The sequence below is a fragment of the Panthera onca genome, chromosome D1, assembly GCF_046562875.1.
Source record: "Panthera onca isolate mPanOnc1 chromosome D1, mPanOnc1 haplotype 2, whole genome shotgun sequence".
Taxonomy (NCBI): domain Eukaryota; kingdom Metazoa; phylum Chordata; class Mammalia; order Carnivora; family Felidae; genus Panthera; species Panthera onca.
Window position 1 is genome coordinate 103,191,739 of NC_138348.1, and position 25,362 is coordinate 103,217,100.

General features: G+C 49.2%; 1 long non-coding RNA gene across 1 annotated transcript; it reads right to left on the bottom strand.

Annotated features, from left to right (window-relative positions):
• Positions 1-10,571: 10,571 nt before the first annotated feature.
• Positions 10,572-23,154, bottom strand: LOC132660885 (uncharacterized). The gene is made up of 3 exons (XR_009601943.3): positions 23,019-23,154; positions 22,532-22,612; positions 10,572-11,034 (listed from the first exon to the last, which is right to left on the bottom strand). It is a non-coding gene; the product is annotated as an uncharacterized LOC132660885 (long non-coding RNA).
• Between the last annotated feature and the right edge of the window lie 2,208 nt (positions 23,155-25,362).

Consider the following 25,362-nt stretch of genomic DNA (forward strand, 5'->3'; position numbering starts at 1 on the left):
TCTGCAAGGGGAAAGAGACTTAAAGAACTGGTCTGCAGGGAGAGCACGAGGAGAGGGACCTAAGAGAAGAAAAACCTCACCAGGAAAAGAGAAGAAACTCATTGAACTTCTTGAGCCTCTGCCCAGACGGTGCCTGCTGAGGGTTGCTGCCTTGCTGTCCACACCCACGTACCAGCCCCTCCTAAGTGCAGTAGCAGCAGAAGCCCGCAATTAACCCTTGATCCTAATCTCCTATTAATCCTCAAATCAGAGTAAGGGAGAAGCCCCGGAAACAATGGGAGAGCGAGAACAATCCCTCCGTGGCCCTGGACTCCCCCCCCCCCCCCCACTCCATGCCACATTCACTCTATGTGAAAATCTCCCTTGCTTCATAAACTCTGCCCATTAAAAAGCCCAGCCCTTGTTAGTAAGTGTTAAAGAGAGATTAATGCCTGAATTTAAGAGGTGGAGGAGGTAACAAAAAGGCGAGGCTGTGGGCTGAGAGCCAGCATTGGGCTCCAAGCATTTCCACTTAGTGCTGCAGGCAGGCTGCGCAGCGGTTTGATAAGGTTTATTGGGCCCAGATAAAGTAGCAGCTCCCCCACCAAAACTGGCACCATTTGTAGCCAGAGCTGTGTCCTTGGGTCCCCTGAAGGCTGATGAGAATCCCCAGTTCAGAGAGCTCATATGGCGGGGCACCTAAAAACAAGCAGGGTGGAAAATTACAGAAGAAAACTCTCTCTCTCTCTCTCTCTCTCTCTCTCTCTCTCTCTCTCTCTCTCTCTCCCCCTCTCATTCTGTCTCTTTGTCTCTCTCTCTGTCTGACTTTCATGTATTGGTTGTGATTTTCTTTCTTTATTTTCTTTTCTTTTTTTCTTTTTTTCTTTTTTTTTTTTTTTCTTTTCTTGAAGGGTATGGTAAGGGAAGCTGGGACATCAGCTCGGACAGGTCTAAAAATAGGAGAGACCTCAGTCTTGTGGGGAGGTCATGCTGGAGACAGGGGAATAGATGGATTGACCTTTGAATAGAATTCCATGTTAAATCTTGTCATTCCCTCATCTCCTTCTTTATTCCCATACCTCCCACAGGTAGCAGCCTTTCAGAGCTCAGTTTGTGGAAGAAGGGGATGTATTAGGTCTAAGGGATCTTATAGGGAGGAGACCGTGGGAATAACTCGTGAGCACCGACTATGAATCTTAACACATTACCTATATTGTATGATGTAATCCTAGTAACAACCCTATTCAGGCAGGTGCCATTATTTGCCCCATTTTTCAGATGGGAAAACTGAGGCTTGAAGCAGTTAAGCATTTCACCCAAGACTGTAGGGCTAGTGAACATCAGAGCTGAGGCTTCAAATCAGACCATTCTGACTGCAAAGCTCTTGATCTTAACTTCTAGATTGTATAAGCCTCTAGCAAGATAGAAAAAGGAAAACAGCTTTTGATTTTCCTTCTCTTAACTCCACTGAGGCCAAGAGCTACACAGCCACCAGGCAAGCTGACGGCCAAACCATTTCCCATTGAATCAGACCACCTGGTAAACAGACTTAGCTCACTTTCCCTCCTTCCCCAAAATCGCAGGCAAAAGTTGAGGAGGGAGTTTTGAATTACAATAAAGCTTCAACTGAACAGATTGCCCCTGAAGAAGGCTGTGTTATTCTGTATTCTGATTGTGTGTTAATGAAATGTTGCAATTCATTTCCTTCCAACACCTCAGCTGGAAAATAGTTGTAAAATTTAAAGGTAGACTTTCCTATCATGATAAATAAATCAAGGACTCCTACCTCTGGGCGAGCAGCAGCCACTTTGCATACTAAAACCTTGAGATGAGTGCGAAATAAAGCCTTTTTGAGGAGGGATACCAGCGCTGGAGCCCCTGAAAGGAAAAAGTCTCCAGAGCAATTGAGAACTCCAGGTTGCCAATGGAAGATGCACCAGCTGTCACATGCACTCTTAGATCTTTGACCCACTGGGGACTCTTGGGGGAAGATACAATAGACTTATTGTGTCCTTTCTTGGAGGCAAAGGACCTTATAATGCTTCAAGGTCATAATTGCAAATATCTACCAGGTAGATGCAGATGACATCAAAAACTATACAAAACCAAATTTATCTTCCGTGCGTATGTTGATGGTTCTTTTGGTTCGTCTTTTTTTTCCCCCGAAGTTTATTTATTTTGAGAGCGCATGAGCAGGGTAAGGGCAAGAGAGGCGGGGGGAGAGAATCCCAAGCAGGCTCCACACTGTCATCACAGAGACAGATGCAGGGCTTGAACTCACTGACCATGAGATCACGACCCCAAACGAAGTCTGGACGCTTAACCGATTGAGCCACCCAGGTGCCCCTCATCTTTTTTTTTTTTTTAATCCTTCCATGACACTTTTTTAGATGCCCCCTCCAAAAAACAGAGAGGGAAATAAAAAGGTGACCTGTAGATTCTGGTTAGTTGAAGGCAGAAAACCAAATAAGACAGCTCCTCTGATTAGTAATTGCCATCTCTTTTCCTGGTGGAGTCCTGGCTAGTGGTGTTTACAAAATTGGGCTTCTCCTCCAGGTGCTAAGTATGGCCTTCCTCTAGTCTGCTGGGCAGAGAGTGATTCTCAAAGGGAGAAGAAGGGTTATTTCTCTTAGCTCCTAAGGTCTTGGGTCACTTGACCCCAAGATCTTTCTGCTTGCGAAAGAGAAAGCTTTTTCTTCTCTCTCTCTCTCTTTCTCTCTCTCTCTCTGTCTCTCTCTTTCTCTCTCTCTCTCTGTCTCACTGTCTCTCTCACCAGCATACCGCAAATGGTGTTGAGACCTAATGTTGTCAACTCAGATAGCAAATCTGAGTTGTTATTAGTGCAAAGATGCCCTGAGGGGGTAGGCAGTGTGGATGAAATCTGCAACGGATGTTATGGGGAAGTGTGTTTATAATTATAATGGGATTTAATGTACACTGGGACCAGATGATGGCGGCCATTTAAAAAAGAGATGTTTAATAAGAGAGGTCCCTTAATGACAGGCAGCAGGGTTCAGGTCATTATGGAAGCAGCACGGTGTTTCACTGGGTGTCACAAACCATGTGCTAGTTTTATGGGGTTCCTGACAAAGCTTTGGGATGAGACATAGCGACCATTGCTGTCACCTATTGGGCTATTGGGCATAATGTTTTAACGTTGTCTTTGAAAGGGGCTCCTGCATTTAGGAGAGAGGCATTTTCTCTCTTTCTCAAACACACATAAGCACAAACACACGGGCCTGGGGGCCAGCACTGAGTAATTTGGGTGCTTCTGGAAATCTGCTTTGCTCTGAGAAAAAGGGCCTCAATTTCAAAACTAAAATTTTGTAGCCGTCCAAGGGTGAAGGGTGAGGTGCACATGCAGTGTGTGAAAAATGAAGCAGTATGACTCCCATTCCTTGTAACGGGAGTCCCACAGCTAAATCCCCAGGCACCATGCTGAAAATTAACCCCCAAGTCCTCATCACAAGCAGGGCCTTCTTTTAACACTTCGGTATTTCATCGCAGGGAGGCCTGGGAGAGGGGGAAGTATGGACCATTTTCCTTTGCTGTTTAACTTTAAATAGCCAACTGTTTAATTTTTGAGGTGTTTAATGGTACAGCTTTCAATCTAAGACAACTGTCATGCACCATGAGTACTATCATTCCATTCAAAAGCTACAAGGGCATGCAGAGAGAAAGGGTCACGCATGCTCCTAGGAGAGGCCACGGGATGCACCATGGGCTGGAAACACAACTCATGTCCAAGGCGAATTATTCTATTTGTCCCCTGATGTGAGAGAAGTGCGTGAAAAGTACGGTGTTCCTCTTATGCAGGCCTCACCTAGGATCACTGTGTTAACTGCTCACAACGCACACGACCAGTCTCAGAGTTTTAGAAGCAGAATATTTCGTCCATCCCGCCAAGGAGAAAAGCTCTGAAGTTCGTGATACCTGAACTTCCAGTGTCAGAGGCTGAATTTCTGGAAAAGTACTCTGCAAATTAGAAGTGGTATGTCAGGGGCGCACAAGCCACCAGATGAAATGATTTTCCTCAATGACAGGTAATTTAAGTCAATTATATTAAAATTATTATAGCAAAACAAACGTTGGTATCCTGTGGAGTGGAATTCAAGATTTGTACGAATCTTTAAGATAAAATGAAAGACCGCCATGGAGTTCTTCTTTGAGAAAAGCTCACTGACTTTTCTCTTAGGGCTGAGTAGGTGGGAGACCTGGGTGGGGGGGGGGGTGTCCTGTGGGCTCAGAGCCAGATGCTTTGACTCAGCCTCCCCTTGCCAGGGCAGATCCATGGGTCTCTTTGGGAAGTCACTGTTGGCCCTTGGTGCAATCTTTTTCACCCCACCCCTGAGTCAGAATTAATTTCTCCCTCCTCCCAAAGTCTCTTAGCACTGTTTGAACATTTATCATAGCATTTACCACCATCTGTCTGGTATCTGAGTTCTGTGTATTCGGACTACCCCCCTCCACTGTGAGTTCCTAGAAGGCAAGGTCTCAGTCTTGTTCAACTTGGTGCTGCCACTTCCCTCCCACAGAGCCCAGCACACTGTCAAACAGAACAGATCTTTGCTTGTTGAATTTTGGTGAATGAACTAATTGAATGAATGCATAAACACGTTTGTGCATGGATGGATGGATGGATGGATGGATGGATGGATGGATGGATGGATACAGACACCAAGTGTTTTAGGACTTTGGGAGGCAGGGAGCATTCTGTATCCCAGCACTTAGGGCCAAATTCTTTGCAGCTATAGGTCTTTCACCAACCTTTGAAAAAAGTCAATGGGATACAGATAAGAGTTGAGGATAGCTGAATTTAATTGTATGCAGCTCCTTGAGGGCATACTGGGTTCTATTTCAATTTATGTCTCCTTCAGGGGCCTAGAACCAAGCGTTTCTCAATATCCTAGGAGCATTAATAAATATTTATTAAATGGCATTGGATTAAAATGAATTGATTGAATCACCCTGCTCGTTACTCCCACAATGGCCTCATAGTCCCAGTCTGGGAGAGCTGTTACTTAACCAAGTCCAGGGCTGAGAGGAGAGCATCTGATCTCCTTCTAGGGACACCAGTGGGTGGAGGGCTGCTTACTGAAGCCAGCAGGAGAATGTGACACACGCGTGCAGCACAAGTACCAGCAAAGACTAGCCAGCTGTTCTCCAAATATCTTTCGGAGCACACACTGGCTTACATTTTTCATCTCACCTTGCTGTTCGGTACAAGCCATGGAATTGAGTTCTGGCCAACCGATGGATTGTGAGAAGGGCCGCTTCCAGAATTGGCCCATCGAATCTCGCACATGGCATCCCCCACGCCCTGTCCCTTTCTGCAGCCTGACCCCATGAATATAGATACCTTGGACGGTGAGTAAGGAAAATGGCAGAGCCAAGCTGGAAGGAGACTGGATCCCTGAATCACAACTTGCAGGGGAGCTGTCTCCTAAGAACCCCCCCTGGGAACTTATATAAGCAAGAAATAAACCTTTGATGTCTTCAGTAGGGTTGCCAAATAAAATACACCCAATTAAATTTGAATTTCAGACAAACTATGAGTAATTTTTAGTATACGTATATCCCAAATATCGTACGGAACATAGTTACACTAAGAAAAGTATCTGAAATTCAAAAATTAGGATCTTTTTCTTCTTAACTGGCAACCGTAGCCTTTCCCTATTTGGGAGTTTATTGCAGTAGCTAGCATTACCTTAATTAATATACCTTGTTTTGTTTATCAGAAGCAGAAGGGCCACAGCGCCTGAGCTGGGACTCTGGCCTGGGAGGAGGGGCTGTCTCCAAGTCCTCTTGACAATTCTTGACCCTACGACAGGTCCTTCTGGAGACTGGAGCATCTTGTGTGGACAGGGCCAAGGGGAAAACTGGGAAAGATGGTGACAGTTTATAGTTAGTTCATCCTTTTTTCCTATGAGCCTATTTTTCTTTAACTGCCTCTTCTGCTATGCCAGCTCTATGGGAACGAGGATGGTCGTGGGTTTTCCTTCTGTATCTGCCTTACTAGGTACCTGGTGAAAGCTGGGTTCCTGCTTGTGGTGGGAAAGTGGCATAGCCGCTGGGGAAGAGTATATAGGAAGGCATCCTAGGATGGACCTGCCTAGGACCTTAAGGAATACAACCGGAAGTGTGCAGAACACGGTCAGGTCAGTGACGGCCTCCACAACTCCCTCCTCTGTCCCGCAAATACCCAGGGCAGCATAAAGCCTGGGAGCGTGGGCTCTGATTTACTCTCACGAGCCTGTGTTCAAATACCACCTCCCACCTCTTGGGTCCTGGGTGATCTCGGGTCAATTATTTAACCTCCCTGACTTGCAGTTGTCCTTAGCTGTAAACTGGGACAACAATGATCCTCGCCTCGCCAGAGCCTCTTAGGAAGGAGACCCAAGGGGTGCTTGACCCACAGTGAAAGGAAGATCTGAAAATGTGCACGCTTCCTGACGATGACGTCAGGTCACCGCTCTTTCCACCCTCCCCCTACAAAATGCCTTCGTATAACTATCTGGGGTAAAGTGTGTGATAGATAAACTTTAAATCACATTAAAGAGGGAGCGGTGACCTGGGAGCATTGATGTCACCATAGCCACGCACGTCTGTCTGCATCCCCATTCTCCCAGTCTTGTCCCGTTGATTAGGTTGGGTGAGGCACAACAGGCAAATGGAGAGCAAGGTGGGGAGTGGAGGGGGGTGGCACGTCGATTTCCACCCCCTAGCATGACGTGTTTATTAGTGTGTACATACGTTAAACGCAGCAGCTGGTTTTCCCTGAGTTAAATAGCAGTCATGCCCAACTGGCTCTCCATGTACCATTACTCCAAGTGATTGAGCCAATTTCTCCCTCTGCCATGAGTTTAAGTTGTAAACCTCTCAGCCAGACAAGGAGGCAATGATGGGCTGCCTGTTGTGATTATTATTAACCTCTAGGATTATGCTCACAAGACCAGGGGGTCTGAGGAGAAGCCCAGGGTGAGGCCGAAGACCTCAGACTCCCACCCAGCAGCCTCTGCCCAGTCCACAGGCACGTACGTGTTCACTTTGGCCTTGCAGGGAGGCTCCAGCCCACCCGCCTGGGGTGAGTGACCCCTTGCGCTGGGGAAGGGCACAGTGTTGGACGTCCTCTGTTCTGTTTGGCTGGGGACAGGAAGGGGGGTTTTGGGAAAACTGGGAAAGTTGCAGTAAGCTGGGTGCTTTGATACTCAAAAGTCATTTGCCAGCTGTGATTTATTTCTTTTTGCCATATATTTATTAGCCAGAGGCAAAGTTATCCATCTGAAACTTGCAGGGACAGTGGCCACCTCCTAGTTGCTAGCTGGTTCACACGGATCATAATTGTGCTGGGGACCAAGAGTCAGAGGGTCGCAGGGCTGCTATAGAGTGTTCAGCAAGCTCTCTCCATCCCAAATCCATAGCCCTCCTGGCTTTCTGTCTTCCATTCCCTATTTCTTTCCCCAAAGAAGTGCTTCCTTGTTGTCTAATCAGAAATCAGAGGTGGCATTCCCTGAATGCAGGCAGCTTGTTTTGCTTTTCTCAACATTTTGGTATCTGCAAAAATCTCTGGGAAGGAACGACCCACCCCCCAGCCCCTCCCTCCCCATTGCTTAGGGGTGTTGTTGTTGCTTCTTTGTTAAATAGCCAAGTATACCTGTTGTGGCACACTGAGCACAGGATGCAGACAAAGCAAACATAATTTGGCCCTTGGAAGGTTACTGTCTCATAAGCAAGGCTGGAATCTCCAAGTGCAGATGGTGAGCATGTGGGGGCTGTACTGTTGCTTCCTTGTTGTCCAAAATAAAAGTTGGGGGGAGAAGGGGTGAGAAGGTGCTTGGGTTCATAGGTACCCAGCCTCCCCCCCACCCCCCCCCACAGGAACCTGTTTGGGATTAAAAATAACAAAGTAATCAAAGAAGCCCAAATCTGACCTCTCCATTTCCTCTGATTTTGTTAAGCTCCTTCCCAGTCTCTTGGAGAGGCCCCTGCCCACAGATTGATAAACTCTGTAGTTTATGTAGAACGAATATTGATTTGATAGGCTTAAAAAATTTAAGTCATGCCTCCAACTTATTTCTGCCATGCCCCGTACTAAATACTGCTTACTGCTTACTAACACACAGTGAGGAATTACTCAAGGGCTCTGGCCATTTACTCCTCCAGACAACTCCATGAAGTGGTCACTGCCCTTATTCCTACTACAGCTCAAGAAACTGAGGCAGAGAGATGAAGCAACCTTAGCCACATAGCTAAGAAGAGGGGCAGCCAACACCCACACTCTCAAATCCAACCCCTTGGGTTTGGGCTCTGTTGCGGGGGGTGGGGGTCTGTTTTCCTGGGGATTGAACACTGAGGACTGCCCCCTCTCCCCAAAGCAATTGCTAGGGGGCCAAGAGTGTAAGTCTGGAACAGGATTCCCCTGTGGCCTGAGTTTCTTCACAATTCCCTACAAATGATGAGGGAAAAGTTAAGTTTTCAGCTTAACCCACTAGGGGAAGCAGTAGAGGAAATGGTGAGGAAAAGCTTTACCGAGGGACATCCTTTGTAGTGACGGAATTTAGGGAAAGATATTCACAGTGCTAGTGTAACATGTCAGGAATCGTGAGAAGAGAGCCCAGTCCAGGAAAGAGGTAAAGGCCCTGAATATGTTGGTTGCAGGAAGATGGGGCATTGCAATGTCTGTCTTTCACACCCTAGGGCCTCTAGGTTGAAGGAAAAAATCGAAGCAGGAGATTAATATGAAAAATGGATAGGCTGGTAGAGCTCTTGCATTAATCGCCAAACGAGGACCCCCAGGCCCTTGTGCCCCCTTATATACATTAGGCATGACTGGAAAGCAAGGCAGTTAACTTTCCAATGAGCACACTAGAGCTTAGACAACCAAGAAGGGTTGCCCTCTTCAAAACGCTTCATAGATTCCAAACCGAAAGGAACTTAAAACATCATCTAGCCCAATCTCCCCATTTGGTCAGAGAGGAAGCAGAACAGAGAGGCAGTACGGTGTTCCCCAAGCCATAGGCCACTTCGAGCCAGGACTTGGGACCAGAGCCCTTTGGAGCCATCCTGAGGCTGTCCCTGAAGTCAGCCCGTCATTCTTGGAAATCTTGTGAAACTACCTGCGAAGTATATACATACATAGCATGAATCTTTGCCAAGTCTCCAGCTGTGGCATATCTTGCCCATAGAGGAAAGATTTGATTTTCAAAACAAGCACAAGGGGGTGATGAAGCTGGATAATAAAATTTGAGGTCAAAACTGGTGGGACAGGAGAACAGGAGGCTGAGATTCTCCTGTGGCTCATAACCTAGCAATAATAGCAATAGAGTTGTAAAAAGTGTATCAGCTTTCCCCTTGTGGCCAGTGTGAAGCATGTCATATACATTTGGAGATATATTATCTGTCTGTATCTCTTTATATATATGTGCATGGGTATACATATAAATACTTACACACACACACACACACACACACATTCTGACATGCTAGTTTAAAATTGATCCTGGTGCTTCGTAGTCATGATTCCCACAGGCAAAATCCATGAGCGTGTTCTTTTGGGGGTTAGCAATGGTGATAATCCTACAAAGAAGCAGTGTGCCTTACCATCTGGGCTTTGGAATCAGACTAACGTGGTTGTCAAACCCAGACCTGTCATTTAATAGCGATATAAAATTTGGCAGATTTCTTAACTTGAGCCCTGAGGTCTGTTACCTCAAAGAAGCTAATGAACTTGGCCACAATCCCACAGTTTGTGAGGGGCAGAGCTGGGACATAAACGTGGGTCTATCACATTCCCCAAGCCACCCCTCTTTCGGGCACTCCCTGCCTGTCCCCCATGCTTACAGAAGCAGAGGACTCTTCCCTCTGAGGAAGGTGGTCGTCCAGATTGGAGGGGAGGCCCATAACTTGCCCAACCTTTTCTTTTTAAAGCCATCTCTTCTGTGTGTGCAAGGAGCAAATAGGTTAAATCAGATATGATTCTAGTGGTATGTATGTCAGACTGAAGCTTTAAAACAAAGTTCTCTCCCACTCCCTCACCCAGGTCTAAAATTAAAATGCCAAAAATATTGCCAGGAAGAGAAATTTGGTGAAGATCAGGAAAGACTATAAATTGACTACAGACTCTACTGCAAGACTAGGATTTCTCTGGTTTATTAAAGCCCCAATATATAGGAGCTCCCAGTCATCTGAGGGGATTTTCTTTCAGGGGAAAGACCGCAAATAAACTGCACCGATATCTGTGTGGAAGCTCTTTTCAAAGACTTAATAATATCCCATTTTCTCAGAAAGAGACTTTTCCTTCTATTGAGTTTACTGCCTATCGAGTGCCTTCAGTAACAAGGAAAAAAAAAAAAAGGAATCATGGAGGATGATAATTTTTTTTTTCTCCCTCCACATCTCTTCGGCATGTTCTGGAATGTTTACTTATTGATTTTTGTTTGTTTGTTTGTTAGGCAGATTGGAGAGAACATGGTGAAATTATAAGAACACTGGAATTCCAATCAGAAGGCTTGGATTCAAGGCCAGCTATGCCAAACACTTCTGTGCAACCCTGGGCAAGTCACTTAACCTCTCTGTGCTTCAATGGGCTCTCCTGCAAAAAATGGGGATCTTATATGGAAAATGCCTTGACCGTTTTAAAGCATTTGTCCTGTTCTTTGAGAAGAGCCGTGAGACCTCTTCCTAATTTACTGTCTCTTGGTGAGCAAGTTACTTTCCCTCCTTGGGGCCCCAGGTTCCTTGTGGATTGCATGAAAATATTAGACCGGTTTTCTTGCCAAGCCCACTCTCATTATGAAATTCTAGGATACTCTGTAAACTATGTCAGATACACTGAAATTAGGTGCCAGCACCTTCTGACTGAAAGAAGGTATAAAGGGCGTGTGTCTAAAGGAAGAGGTCCCTCCTTACAGTTTTGATTCTCATGACGAGGGAAGCAAGGTGTTGGGAGTCGCCTACCTCCACAAAGGAATGGGCAAAGGAGGAGACCGCAAGCCAGGCTTTGCCCAGGGCAGGAAATGGTAAGGTGCCTCTGTCAGTGATGGCTCTTGGTGGTTTCTAGAAAGGAAAGGAAATATCAGTGGTGAAGCCATGGCCAGGTCATAGAGGAAGGAGCGGGGGATGGGGGCCGGGCAGCTGTCGTTACAGGAGTGTTTAGCTGCGACCTAAATAAGGTGTCCTTGGTACAGAGAGGGGGATGGAAAATTAGATATAGATACAGATACAGATATGCTACTTTGAATCAGGGCCAGAAACACATTTGTTCCTCTCCAGTTTAGAAACCATGCCCAAACTCTATACACCCAACTCAAAACAGATGGCATAACTAAAGGTTGCTACTTCCCACCACAGGGCCTTTGCACTTGATGTCTACCCCCTCTTCCCCCCATCCTCCTATGCAAATCTCTCCATCACACTCAAAAAGCACTTCCCTAGAGAAATCCTCCCTACTAGGGCATTATCTGCAGCAGCCTCCTGCACCCTCAGGCCCTCTGCCCTGCTTTATTGTTTTCACAGCACTTGTTACTACTGGAAATTGTTTCCTTTGTATACTGGACTGCTTGTTTATTTCCTGGCTCCCCTCCCTGGAGCCTCCCTAGAGCTCCCCTTGCTAATGTAAGCTTCCTGAGGGCAGAGAGGGCTGGGCTCTTTCATTCAGGTGGTTGTATCCAATGCACCAGAACAATGCTTGGTTGTGTAGGCTCCTAAAAAATGTTTGTTCAAAGACTTGAAAACAAAACAAGAACTCTACAGCCTTTTTTTTCCCCCTCTCTCCCCAGGAAGACTTTTGAAACAAACAGGCCAGCGTGTTCCTGAGAAGGAGGGTTTCAGGTCCAAATAATTAGCAGCGGAGGAAGTGAGAGGAGCGCGTCTGTGTCCTTCCACAAGCTCCAAGGTAGCCATGCTGATCGTTCTGCAGCTATTTTTACTTATCCTGCTTCTGAAAGAAATGTCCTCCTGCAGCGTGATAACCCTGCTCTCTAAGGGTGTGCCAGCCAAGGAGAAGGCAGGTGAGTGACAATGCCTGGAACTTGTATAGCCCTGAACCCAGTACCTTCACATCATTTCTCCATTTTATAAACGAAAATGACTTTGATGACTGAGCTCAACAAGATCGGGACTTGGGTCCACGTCCGCCCACAGCTGGCGCACCTGCCTTTGCATGTAAACATTCTACAGATGAAGCCTGGTGTGCTGGCTCCCCTGTGATAGGTCACATTTGACTGCCAGCTGGGCTGGCTGGCGGGGACTTGAGGCAGGGAGGCACTTAGGGCACCGGGCTCGAGGAAGCCTCACCCTCAGGGCATTTGCATGATTCTGAGTGAAGCCTCCAACCTTCCGCATCCCAGGTACCCTGCTTGTCCCCGCTAGTCCTGGCCCGGCTTGTTGGAGCTTTCTGCACGTTTTCTGTTCTTTTCTATCATGTCACAGGATACGTCTTTGTCTAGAAATGCCTTCAAAATAATTAGAGGGTAGTTGTATCTTGGGGAGGATTTGTCTCACTTAGCTTTCAACCTCCCTCCCTTCCTTCCTTCCACTTCTTGGCAACCTCTCCTCCAAAAGGCAACTGGAATTATTTTTTCAAAAGGACAGATTTGTCACTCTTCTAAGTGGAAACTCTTCAGAGACTCTTCTCATGGTCTGTATTTTTAAAAATAATAGGGGCGCCTGGGTGGCTCAGTCGGTTAAGCGTCCAGCTTCAGCTCGGGTCATGATCTGGTGGTTCGTGGGTTTGAGCCCCACTTCGGGCTCTGTGGTGACAGCCCAGAGCCTGGAGCCTGCCTCAGATTCTGTGTTTCCCTCTTTCTCTGTCCCTCCCCTGCTCACGCTCTGTCCTCTCTCTCTCAAAAATAAATAAACGTTAAAAAATAATCATAATAAGGGGGCGCCTGGGTGGCTCAGTAGGTTAAGTGCTGGCTTCGGCTCAGGTCATTATTTCACGGTTTGTGGGTTTGAGCCCCATGTCTGGCTCTGTACTGACAGCTCGGGGCCTGGAGACTGCTTCGGATTCTGTGTCTCCCTTTTTTCTGCCTCTCCCCTGCTTGTGTACTCCCTTTCTTTCTCTCTCCCAGAAACAAACATTAACTTTTTTTTAATAATAGTAATAAAAGGCCTAAGCTCCTTGGCATGGCCTTTAAGACCTTTACAAGTTGGCACTGTGCTGCCTCATGAAACTTGTCATGTTTCCATGGCTTTGGACAGGCTGTGCCTTCTGTCCGAGGTAGCCTTCTCTGTCCTTCTGGACCAGAATCACGTACCCTTCAAAGCCTAATTCCAAGGTCACCCATGGTCAGGATGGCTCAAGAGTTAGAGCAAAGCCGCTATGAACCAGCTCACCACCGGCGGCCAGAGGGGTAGCCAGATCTAGGAGGTTAGTGCTAGGTAGAGGGCTCCCAGGGCTCCCTCCCTTCTCTCACTAATGCGGTACGTGCAGGGAGAGTCTGGGGGGTGCTAACTTTATAGCCGGGCTGAGTGACTCCAGCCTTTGAACGGACTTGTTTAGTGTGGATCCAAGTTGTTGGTAATGAAATGGAATCAGGTTCCCCAGTATCCTGGGGCCTCTCTGCCCACCCAGGGCCTATGTGCAGACTTTGCACTTTGGCATCAGACTTCCAGAACCGCCGAGGTCAGGCATGTGTGGCTTTCCAATGCAGGCCCTGCACAGCCTAGCCTTTTGCCTGGATCTCCTCTTCACCGCTTGTGGTCTCAGCTCTCACCCATCTGTTTTTCTTCCTCCTCTGTGTCTCACTTTTCTGTCTTTGCACGATCTTGAGAAGCCAGCCAAAGTCAGGCTGACATTTTGGCCGGGTCTCCCCAAGGAGCTCAGATCTGAAGTCTTTATTCCTGGAAAGAAAGCTAATGCATGTGTGTATGCGCTGGTTTGGGAGAGGCTTAGAGAAGCATGCTGTGAGAAGAACTAAAGCGATAGATAGATAGACAGATAAGTAAGTAAGTGCTAGGCACTCTGGAGTAGCTGTGCTGAGTGATTTTTCATACTTTTTCTCATTTAACCTTCTAGTCATGACTGCTACATGTCCCCTTTGAAGACGGTTCTGTTACCCATTTCCAAATGAGAAAATTGAGGCTCAGGGAGTTACAAAAGAGGCCCAAGGGCAAAGCACGAATGAAGAGGGCTCGTGTCCAGATTGGTCTTCCAGACTTCAGCTCGTAACTATTTGGGAGACCCCGAATAAGTCCCTTTCCATCTCTGTGTCTCAGTTAAATTGCATCTGTGCCAGGGAAGTGAGGAGATCTACTCCTGCCTGCTTTACAAGATGTTTAGCATGGCTGAATGGGACATAGAAGGTGATGCGTTATGTAAGTTAGTAATCATGCTTATGGAAGGTGAAACCCCATGAGATCTGGGAGAGAACAGAATTAACACAAGACACTGGGAATGATTTATATGTTCCTCATGTAAAAAAAAAAAATTTTTTTTTAATTTTTTTTTTTTTTAACATTTATTTATTTTTGAGACAGAGAGAGACAGAACATGGACGGGGGAGGGGCAGAGAGAGAGGGAGACACAGAATTGGAAGCAGGCTCCAGGCTCTGGGCCATCAGCCCAGAGCCTGACGCGGGGCTCAAACTCACGGACCGCAAGATCGTGACCTGAGCCGAAGTCGGATGCTCAACCAACTGAGCCACCCAGGCGCCCCTAAAAAAATTTCTTTTAAATGTTTGTTTATTTTTGAGCGAGAGAGAGACAGAGTGTGAGCGGGAGAAGGGCAGAGAGAGAAGGAGACACAGAATCTGAAGCAGGTTCCAGGCTCTGAGCTGTCAGCACAGAGCCGGACATGGGGCTGGAACTCATGAACCACAAGATCATGACCTGATTCACAACTGGATGCTTAACTGACTGAGCCACCCAGGCACTCCTGTTCCCCGTTTTGACTGGAGCCTGTCTGTATCTTTTATTCTGAGAGATTCTCATCCTTCACAATCCAGGCTCTTTGGAGAGACTGTGGGACTTCATGCTTTTCAAAAGATGGTTTTATTTGGGCCTTCAAGATTCTGTCATAGGCGCCTGGGGCAGGGCACAGTGGCGACGGATGGGTAGTGGGGATAAGGTTTTAGTGGCAGTGGGGAGTAGGGATGGTAGTCCACAAGCCCTCCTCCTTCAGGAGCTACCCCGTTTTATCAGATTGTGCAAATTACATATCATTTGCATAAAAATCTAGCAAACATATGAGCTGTGGCTAACTACTCATCATAAAGTTTGTTGTCATGTAAATGTGTTTAAGCATTTCTATTTTGTCACTTCCTTTCTGTATTTTAGAGTCTGTGTGTTTTCAGGTGCCTTGGTTTTCACAGACCTTGCCGGTCCTATGCGCTTTGCCTTGAATGCCTGCATATACAACAGCCCTGGGTGGGATGTGCGAGGCTTTACTCTTTCTTCAGTTTTTGAGGTTGAGTTTTAGAGCCTTGGCCAGACAGATCAAAGTTCAAATCCTGCCTCTGCCACTTACTAGCTGTGTCTGGGGCAAATTGTTTAAGCCTCGTCTCATCTGTGAAATGGAGAGGGTAATGTTTATGCGTGGCTACATTTCAAAATCGGTGTGAGTTTTAATATAACGTATAAGGTGCCTGGTTCATGTCTGCATTGTAGTAAGTGCTCAATAATTGTAGCTGTTTTTTATCATAGTTCCCCCCCCCCCACCCCCGCCAACCTAGGTGGACTCACAGAGATGGCTCCCTGCAGGGTGGCCTTGTTGACAGTGTCTTTGTGAGAAGGAAGAATGGGCTGTAGAACTCATCATAATCCTGTCTCTTGAGTGGCTATGAAGAGGGTTTTGATGGAAGTCCAAGCAGTGGACAGGAGAGGACTGGGCTGCTGGTTAAACTCCAGGCCCTCAGCTCCCTCTCTCCTCCGGCTACCTTAAATCCCGGTATTCCACTGAGGGCCAGGCTGAGACCCAGAAGCACATGCACGAGGGCCCCCAAGTTCAGCCCCCAAGTGTAATTTCAGGACCCCTCGCAATACTCTCCTCCTGGGATGGGGGCCTGCTATGTTCCTCCTGCCCCAGATGCTGGGATTGGTAGGAGGAACCAAGGAAAGGGGCAGCATCACAGGAGGAGGAAAGAAAGAAGCTGCATGGTGGGGAGTGAACCAGACTAGGCAGAACCTAGAAAATAATCCTGAATCCTCCCTGCTGTAGGCCAACAGAGCAATTCACAGCACTCTTATGGGCCAGCAAAGTCTGCAGGCCCTGGGGGATCATCAGAAACCACCCTGGCCTATCTCCCTGGATCAGGCTGAAGCCCAGGCTGGTTAAAGAGCCCATCCAGGAATTGTGGGGTGGGGGTGAGGGGAGGTCTCATCCTAGATTCCTATTCTAGAATCACCTGAGCCATTGGTGGAAAATGCATGTTCCTGATCTCCAACCTAAAACCTACCCAATCACTGTTTTTAGGAGTATGAGGCTCAGGAACCTGTATTTCTTTAATTATTTTTGAGAGACACAGAGAGAGAACACGAACAGGGGAAGTGCAGAGAGGGAGGGAGACGCAGGATCCCAAGCAGATTCCACGCTGCCTGCGTGGAGCCTGACACAGGGCTGGATCCCACAAACCTTGAGATCGTGACCTGAGCCGAAATCAAGAGTCAAAAAGGCTTAACCCACTAAGCCACCGAGGTGCCCCAGGAACCTGTATTTTAAGCAGATAACCTGGAAATGTTTGAAGGTTAAGAATGGAAGGGTCTTAGAAAAGGATCTAGAAAAAAAACTCGGTTGATTTTAAACGTATGCAAATTAGATTCAAGACAAGATGGGCAACAAAACATTTTGGTTTGACAAATGTGTATTGTATACCTAGCGTGTGCTAGGAACTCGTTCAGCCAGCAAACTGCCTCCCAGTTTAGAGGGAAAGCTACTTTGTAAAGAGCTAGCAGCATGCATGTGCAATGTGCCAAAGAGGTGTCCAAGGGCTGGAACCTGGAACCAGGAAAGAGGAACCAGGAAGGAGGAGCCTGAAGTGGAACAGGGAAGCCTAGGCATTTTTCCATTTTTAAGGTCCAGTATTGTCCATAGAAGACAGACTATGCCCTAGCTTTCATTTCTCTTAAACCACAATGCAGGGAAGCCTCCCCTGCCTCTTGGACGTTATCCTTCTTGGAGATGATGAAAGGAGACGGACAACTGGTTCACTTCTATTTGCTCATCTGAAACTTGGGCTCCGTGTGGCTCTGCGTGCCTCATCTTGGCCAAAGTAAAGGAACTTTCTGCTTTACTCTTCTCCAGCAAAAACAGCAGTGAGTCAAAATAAACAACCTTTGGAATCCAAACGCTGGCTCCTCCTCCGGAAAGGCAAAATATTTCTCCTCTGTGTTGATGGAGGCCCGCAGGATGCGGGACACGGCTGTGTGCGCACGTTCAGCGCGCGCCCGCCCACCTGCGCACAGGACCGGGCAGTGACCGGGTGGGACCATCGTGGTGCACGGAGGTGCTGGCTGCAGCGGCGGGGGAGGGGGGCATCACTTTGGGATGTTTTAACAGGGGATAGTTTTTAAAAGTCTGGTTAAGTGAAGTTGACTTTGTGCGGCTCACAGGCCTTCGTCCCGCTAGCGGGCCGCCTCCGCCCCCTCGCGGTGTCCGCTCTCCCTCCGGGCTCCTCAGCGCTTGACCTCCAGCCGCCCCAGGCCTCGGCGCACCCCTGGGCCACGCGCGGCCCCTTCCTCCAAGCCCTGCTGACCTCTAGTGGTCACCAGGTGGAACTGAACAGGACGCCGGGCCAGAGTGGGAAGCAAGGTCTGTCTCACCTGCGCGGTCCTCGCCTGCCCTGTTTGCACATTAGAATCACCTGGAGCTTTGAAAACACGCCCTCCCCCACCCCCCGCCCCCTGTCCAGGCCCCACCGCAGGGCAGTCAAGTCAAAGGCTCCCACGGTGGGACGTTGGCATCGGTATTTTGTTAAGCCCCCCAGGTAATTGTGCCATGCAGCTGCCACGACTGACAGCTCTTGCTGTCCAAAGCAGGCATTTGCCCACGTCTGATGCGCTCGTGGGAGAGTCGGCGGAGGTGATGTGAGTGTGTGAATACGGCTGAGTATGTCTGTCCTCATGTGGGCCCCAGTCCAGTGTCTGGGCACCACTGTCTTGGCTTTTGGACCCACCAATAGCATGTGTTTGACCCTGTGTCTGCCTCAGGTGTGGCTGTAAGGGGGTCCTGAGCTTCAGCAGGTGGCTGAATGGGGGAAGGAAGGGAGCTGCGATGGAACTCACGCCCTAGGCACATATTCAAGAAGCAAAGGGTCCTGTCAATATCTTGTGTCCTTAAGGCTCCAAGCAGCTGGTTTTACAGCCCCTTTCCCCTGTTCCCACTGGTCACATTCTTTGTTCCTGGGAAGTTCTTCCTGTTGTCTCTCACTCGAGCCCCTCTCAAGAAGAGTCTAGATTTTTTTAAAGCTTTTATTTACTCATTTAAGTAATCTGTACACCCATCATAGGGCTCAAACCCAGGACCTCAAGATCAAGAGTGGGACGCTCTTCCCACTCAGCCACCCAGGTGCCCCGAGAAGAGTCTAGGCTGAACGAGTGCCGGCTCACCCCTCAGCTCTGGTCGCAGGTAGGATTGGTCACCCTGCCTGCGGCTGCAATCCCCAAGGCTGCCTGGAGGGGCTGGGCTGTCTCCTTCAGGTGCAGGACCCCATCAGGCATCGATGGAATGGGTTGGAAGGGAGAAGAGCCAGAGACAGCACAATTAAATTAATTTCCAGCAGCTGCGTGGGATTAAAATTACCCACTTCTCCCCGGTCTCTGTCTAATGTTCCTGAAAACAATCTCCTGATCCTCTCCTTCTACATGTTTCTCTTCCCTCATGGTCACAGCTTTTGGTAAATTTATTCCCGATTGCTCTGCCTTTCGTTACCCTCAGCTCGTTGGCTGGGGGAGAGCACAGCCCTGGAGAGACGGACCCCACGTCTGAGCAGCCTGACCCTCTCCCTGCCAGACTTGCCGAGGGGGCTGGGCAGGGCCAACCTCAGGGAGCAGCACGGCCCTCAGCAGTGGGACGGGCTGTCAGGGTGCCTCAGCCCTCACGGGGTCCCCAGGTGACCTGGAGCCTTGCGCTCCCCATGCGGGCCCTCCCAGGGGGCAGAGGAAAGGCAATACTGTAGGTTACAGTGGGAGCCAGACTTGGGGGCGAGGATGCAGGCTCAAAGCCTGTGCTTCCCGTAGCCAGCATGTCTGTTCCCCGAGCCTTCGTCTTGCCTTCTGTGAAATGGGGAAGAGGTGGTCTATCATACAGGTTGTCATGAAGACTAGGTGAGATGATGTACAGAAAAAATATCTCCACAACATACAGATGATGGGTAGACCCTCCCATGGTAGGTGATCATCTGTAACGTTACCGAGGACAGTAAGAGCACTGACTGAGTGCACGTTACCGGATGACGGACAGGATGACGTTTTAAGCATCCTTCACCTGTTATGTAATTATCACGCCAATGCTCTGAGGTGAATCTTTTTATCGTCCCCACTTACAAATGGGAACATGAGGTAGACAGATATCAGGGGACGTGTCCAAGGACATCTGGAAAGTAAAAAATGAGCTCTGGGGGCACCTGGGTGACCCAGTCAATTGAGCATCCAACTTTGGCTCAGGTCATGGTCTTGTGGTTCATGTGTTCGAGCCCTGCATCAGCCTCTGTGCTGACAGTGCAGGGCCTGCTTGGGACTCTCTCTCTCTCTCTCTCTCTCTCTCTCTCTCTCTCTCTCTCCCCCCCACCTCTCTCTCTCTGCTCCTCCTCCACTTGCGAACGCATGCATGTGCTCTGTCTCTAAATAAATAAACAAACAAACAAACTTAAAAAAACAAGTGATCTCTGGAAATCTGGTGCCGTGTCCTCAGAGAATGTACCGCAGGGCTGAGCACATACTAACTTAGGCATGGTGTTCGCTTAACATCTGTGATGTGGGAACATATGCACATCTTTGCACGTTGTCACCGTGTAGTCCCAGGCCCCGCGTGTCCCCTCCTGGAAGAGTTTTCCCAAAGGGGCCACCTCTTAGAGAAGCAAAAGAGAAACAAACTAATCTCTGGAACTAGTAGCGAAAACCAGCAGGAAGGCAAGCCGGGTGCCTTTGGACAGAGAGATTCCCAGGGAAGCAGCCGGGCCCACAGGGTGGGGCAGTCGGTCACCCACACCTCGAGTTTTGAAGAGGCTCATGGGAATGGGAACAGGCTTGCTATGACACTGCCCTCTCCTGGATGAGCCCGTTTCTTTCTGGGGCCTTTGGGGCCCCTCCCTGGGAGCGTGAGGGGCCACTCTCCACGCCGGAGTCCGCTCATCCCAAAACCTCACCTGCCCACGATGGCAGTGATGCTTTGTACATAGGTGACACTGAATGGAATTTAATTTTGAGTTCTCCTCCTCCCTGATCTGCTGAGGGGACCTGGGGGTGGGGACCGAGACTTGCGTCTGCCCTTTCCTGGCTGTATGACTGTGGCCACGGTACCACCCCTGCAGTCATCTCTAAGGTCTCATCCGGTTTCAGTCTGGTTGGTCTCTGTCGGCTGTGGCCCACCATGGTCACTGCACTGGGACCGTGTGTCGTCACGGCAGAGGAAATGGGTGAATGAGGGCAAATGTCGTCCTGGCTGTGCCACTGCGCACGTGGCTTTATTTCAGGGTCAGAATCAGGATTCAGGGGCAGTGCGGTTGTGACGTGGGGAGTGGTCCATGCTCCCAAATGCCTCAAAGGGATAAGGAAGAAGAGGCACGGCCAGAGAACCAGCCCAGTCCCAGCTGTCCCCTGGCATAGCACGTGCTTTGCACCAGCTCCTGGCTGAGGCTCGTAGAGAGGCTAACTCATTTAGGCCTTGAAACAACCCTCCCAGGGTGGCTACTATTATCCCCATTTTACAGATGAAGACACTGAGCCATGAACACGTCACACAGCTGGCAGCTGGCAAGAGTAGCATTTGAAACTGGAGGTCTAGCTCCAGTGTTCACTATTCTCACCTTTATATTCTATTGTTTTCCAAGGAGTGTCCCCATCCAGGTCTAGAGACTCATTTGGGAAAGGGTGGATCCCGCACTGAAACACTGCCCAGGCAGCCCCTCCATTTCAGAGGAAGGCCCTGGTGGGGCAGACAGGGGCGGCCTCACAGCTGGCGGGAAGACCTGCTTGTTGGATGCTGGGGACCTGGCAGAGAACTTCTCCCCTAGTTTGGACCTGCTGGCAGCCCTCCCTCCCCCACCCAGTCCCCAGGCATTAGGGTTGCACCTCCGCATCCAGGTGATAAGGAGCAGGGAGGTGCTTTGTCCTTGGAGGAGATGGCTTTCTCCAACGGGGCCCTTGAAATGCAGTCTCTCCCATCCTCCTGAGGTGTCACCTCTGGCTCCTGCCGACCAACCCCCCACCACCCCATGCCCACGCTCCACGGCGCGAGGCCTGGTGAAGCCTGGGCAGCACGACGCCTGCTCATCACAGGGTGACGCCGGGCACGGGGCACAGGCGGCACTTGCCAATTTCTGCTAAGAACACTGGCTGGAGGGGGCGCCTGGGTGGCTCGGTCAGTTAAGCATCCGACTTCGGCTCAGGTCATGATCTCATGGTCCATGAGTTTGAGCCCCACGTCGGGCTCTGTGCTGACTGCTCAGAGCCTGGAGCCTGTTTCAGATTCTGTGTGTCTCTCTCTCTCTGCCCCTCCCCTGTTCACGCTCTGTCTCTTTCTGTCTCAAAAATAAATAAACATTAAAAAAATTAAAAAAAAAAAAAAAAGAACACTGGCTGGAGATAGAAGTGGGACCTGAACGCCCAGGGCGGGATTGGAGCAGGGGAGCAGGTGGCCAGGTGCACGGAGGCGGGAGAGCCCAAGCGTGACCCCCACCCCAGCGGCAGCCGGCCCCAGGCCTTGCGTGGTGCCTCTCATCACAGAGGTAGAAAGTAAGAGGGGGAAGGATGAACGTGAAAACAACCCAAAAGAGAGCGGAGAGGAAGATGAGTGGAAACTCCTAGCTGATGCAAATATTGACATAACCATTACGAGAGTAAATAAAACTCCCATTTCTGTTATGCAAGTGCTATATTCTTTGAATACTTCTGTCTTGAGGAATTTTTTATTTCGCCATAGAAGAAAAATGTTTTCATATTCTCTCCCGCCGCTCAGACCCAGAACCCAGCAAGGCCCTGTGCCCCCGAGAGCCATAATATTATTTGTTAACATTTTTATGATGCCAAATGGTCTGTAGGAGAACGGGCGCCATTCTTTAGCTGGGAAACCATATGGCAGGACGAGTAATAAATAAGGTATTGTGATAGTTAATGAACCTAATTGCCAGCAAAGGCTTTAATACGGAGACTGTGCTGCTGAGAATTTAGCACCACATTAGGGATGCTGCGGAGCTCCCCTGACTTCTGAGGCTTAATTTAAGTTCTATATTGCAAACTCCAGAAAATAATTCCAAACCCTCCTGCTGGAAAAGCAACCTGCTGGTAGACTGTGATTATACCGAATTACTAAAATCGCAATCAATTTTATACACACAGTTAACCCTTGCCAGGGAGGACTCCGGGAGAGAAGAGGGAGGAACACTGAAGCCATCCTACCTGTGGCCGTGGACCGCAGAGGACAACCCGAGGAGGTAAAGGGGTGGTGCCCAGAAGGGATCCGGAGCCAGGGGTCCTGCTCTGCAAGGGGAAGAAGTCGGGGTCATAGTGAGAGAAGGCTCTGAGCACAGGCTTAGCCCGTTGGCCTTCCCTCGTCCTGCAGGGTCCCCTGAGCTATGGGATAAGAAGACAGAGGATGTTGGAGAGAGGGATTTGTGCTCACCCAAGCAGCAGGCATCCCTGGCAGGAAAAGAAACCGAGCAACTTACTCCATAAGTCAAGGTTATTAACTAGAGAAGATCAGATCGTGGCAGTCAAATAACCTTGCACTGTGTAAAATGTAAATGCTGAACAGCTGCCTCTGAACTATCAGTGGTGTCTGGAAGTTTCCCTGGGCAAGAGAAGCACACCACAACAGGGGGGAGAGGTGCCAGGGGGAAGGTGTTTCTGCCCACCTCTTCTCGGATCTTGCAGTGGCTTCTCTTACCCTTCAGCCCTGGCCAAGACGGATGAGAACGGCTGGCCGTGGAAAGAGCCTCCTGGGAGGAGGCAGTGCTCCTGGGCTGGGGAACTCTCCGAAGAGGCACAGACCCCCGCCCAGAGCGCCTCTCGTCCCATGGTGAAGTCCAGGCTGTGGCTTGGAGAGCTCAGAAATGTCCTTTCCAGAAGAGCACTCTGAAGGAGATGGAAAACCTCACGAGGCCTGGGCTCAGCCCTCCTGCATTCAGAGGCGAGTAGGGCAGGTTGAGAGTGGGGAGTGGGTATTGGAAACAAGGAATCTTTCCATAAGTCAGGAAGACACTGGAAGCAGCTCAGGCCTGAGAATCCAGCAAAGTCAAAAATGTGCAGAGAACAGAGAGCAGGCAGGAAGCAGAGGAAGGTATAGAGGGAGGCCCTGACCCAAGATGGGAGACCCTGCAAGGGGTGACCATGTACGGCCATATGGCTCCTTTCCAGAGATTTCAGGACAAATTCCAGAGATTTCAGCCCTTTCGCTGCTGTGCACTGGGGCCAGCCCAGCCTCATTTGGGATTTGGGGTAGACTCTGAGGTCCCAGCCATAGGGTTTACAGGACAGAGGCATCATGAGGCCTGGCATGGGAAGTTCTGTGCATATTGCAGAGTCTGAAGCCAGGGGTAGGATGGACGATGAGGCACCCCTATAGGTGTGAAGCTTCTTACAGGCAGGAAACCTATCTGATCTTATCTCGCTGATCTGATCTAGCCTGTTTGCGCTCAGGAACTTGAATGAGATGGGTATCAGAAGAGTCAACTCCACAGATGACCAGGAGAGGAAGCACGTCAGCCCCTGGGTCGACCCAAGCCAGCAGGCAGTCAGTGTGGGTGACGGTTCCCCCAGGCAGAGGGTGGGATCGCCATGGTCTGCTGGGGGCGTAGGGGCCAGTCTCCCGCCCGGCCCCATTCCTGCTGCAGGACCGTCCCTGCCGCCCTGTACTCGTCTCCAGGCTCTGATGCTCACATGTGGCTGTGGTCCTGAAGTGGATGCTGTCATACACCTTGTCTGTCAGTCCTGCCTCCACAGCTCAGTGACAGGAGAAGCTGAGACCCCAAAGGTTTTTCCAGCCCCTGGGAGAGGAGGAAGGGCCACAGGACCCCCACAGGCCCTCTTGGACTCTGATGAATCTGAGAATCAACAGCAAACCACAGATGCAGAAGCCCACACCCCAGAAACTCTGATCCAACAGATCCAAGGCATCCCCGTGGTCCATGCAGTTTACTTATTGATTCATTTCTAATTTTTTTAATGTTTATTTAGTTGTGAGAGACAGAGAGGGACAGAGCACAAGCAGGGGAGGGGCAGAAAGAGAGAGAGGGAGCCACAGAATCCAAAGCAGACTCCAGGCTCTGAGCTGTCAGCACAGAGCCTGACGCGGGGCTCAAACCTATGAACCGTGAGATCATGGCCTGAGTCGGAGTTGGACACTTAACTGACTGAGCCACCCAGGTGCCCCGTCATGCAGTTTGTTTAAAGTTGTAAAGGTGGTCCTGATGGGGAATCAGATAGAGAACTAGTTCCCTGGGGAGTTGCATACCCCATCCTGGCCCCAACTCTAACCTCCCCACTCTGCTCCAGACTGTGGAAGGAGACATACCTATAGTCTCCCTGGTAAGCAGGTGAGAGAACACTGAGATTCTTGGTTACTCTACAAGCAAGATGAAGAGGCAAAAGGGAGGCATTTTCAGCTCTAGCTGGTTAACCCCTGGGTCAAGGGCATAGGCAAAATTTGAATTTCCGCCTATGACAGCCTTTCCAGATTAGACAGATTCACATCTGGAGGGAGAGGGATGAATCAAATGGCCTTTAGATCTTTGGCTTTTGTGGGGTGCCTGGGTGGCTCAGTTGGCTAAGCGTCTGACTCTTGGTTTCAGCTCAGGTCATGATCTCACAGCTTCATGGGTTCAAGCCCTGCGTCAGGCTCTGTGCTGGCAGCATGGGACCTGCTTGGAATTCTCTCTCTCTGCCCATCCCCCCACCCACACTGTGTCTGTCTCTCTCAAAATAAGTAAACTTAAAAAAAAAAAGATCTTTGGCTTCTGTAACCTTGTAAGTATTTTCCATATTTTATAGATGAGGAAAGTGGAGTCCAGAAAATTCTATGAGCCTTAGATGGGCAGCATATTAGGACTTACCAGAATCCAGGTGTCTTAGTTCTAAGTATGTGCTCTTTCTAGAACAGTCAGCTTTTTCTTCCTTCCAGTTGTGTGATCTAGCCACTGGAAAGAAGAAACAAGAACAAAAGAAAATCCAGGATTCATATTTGTGCATCAGATAGGAGAGAGACGGAGGGACCCCTGAGGAAGTTTTTGGTT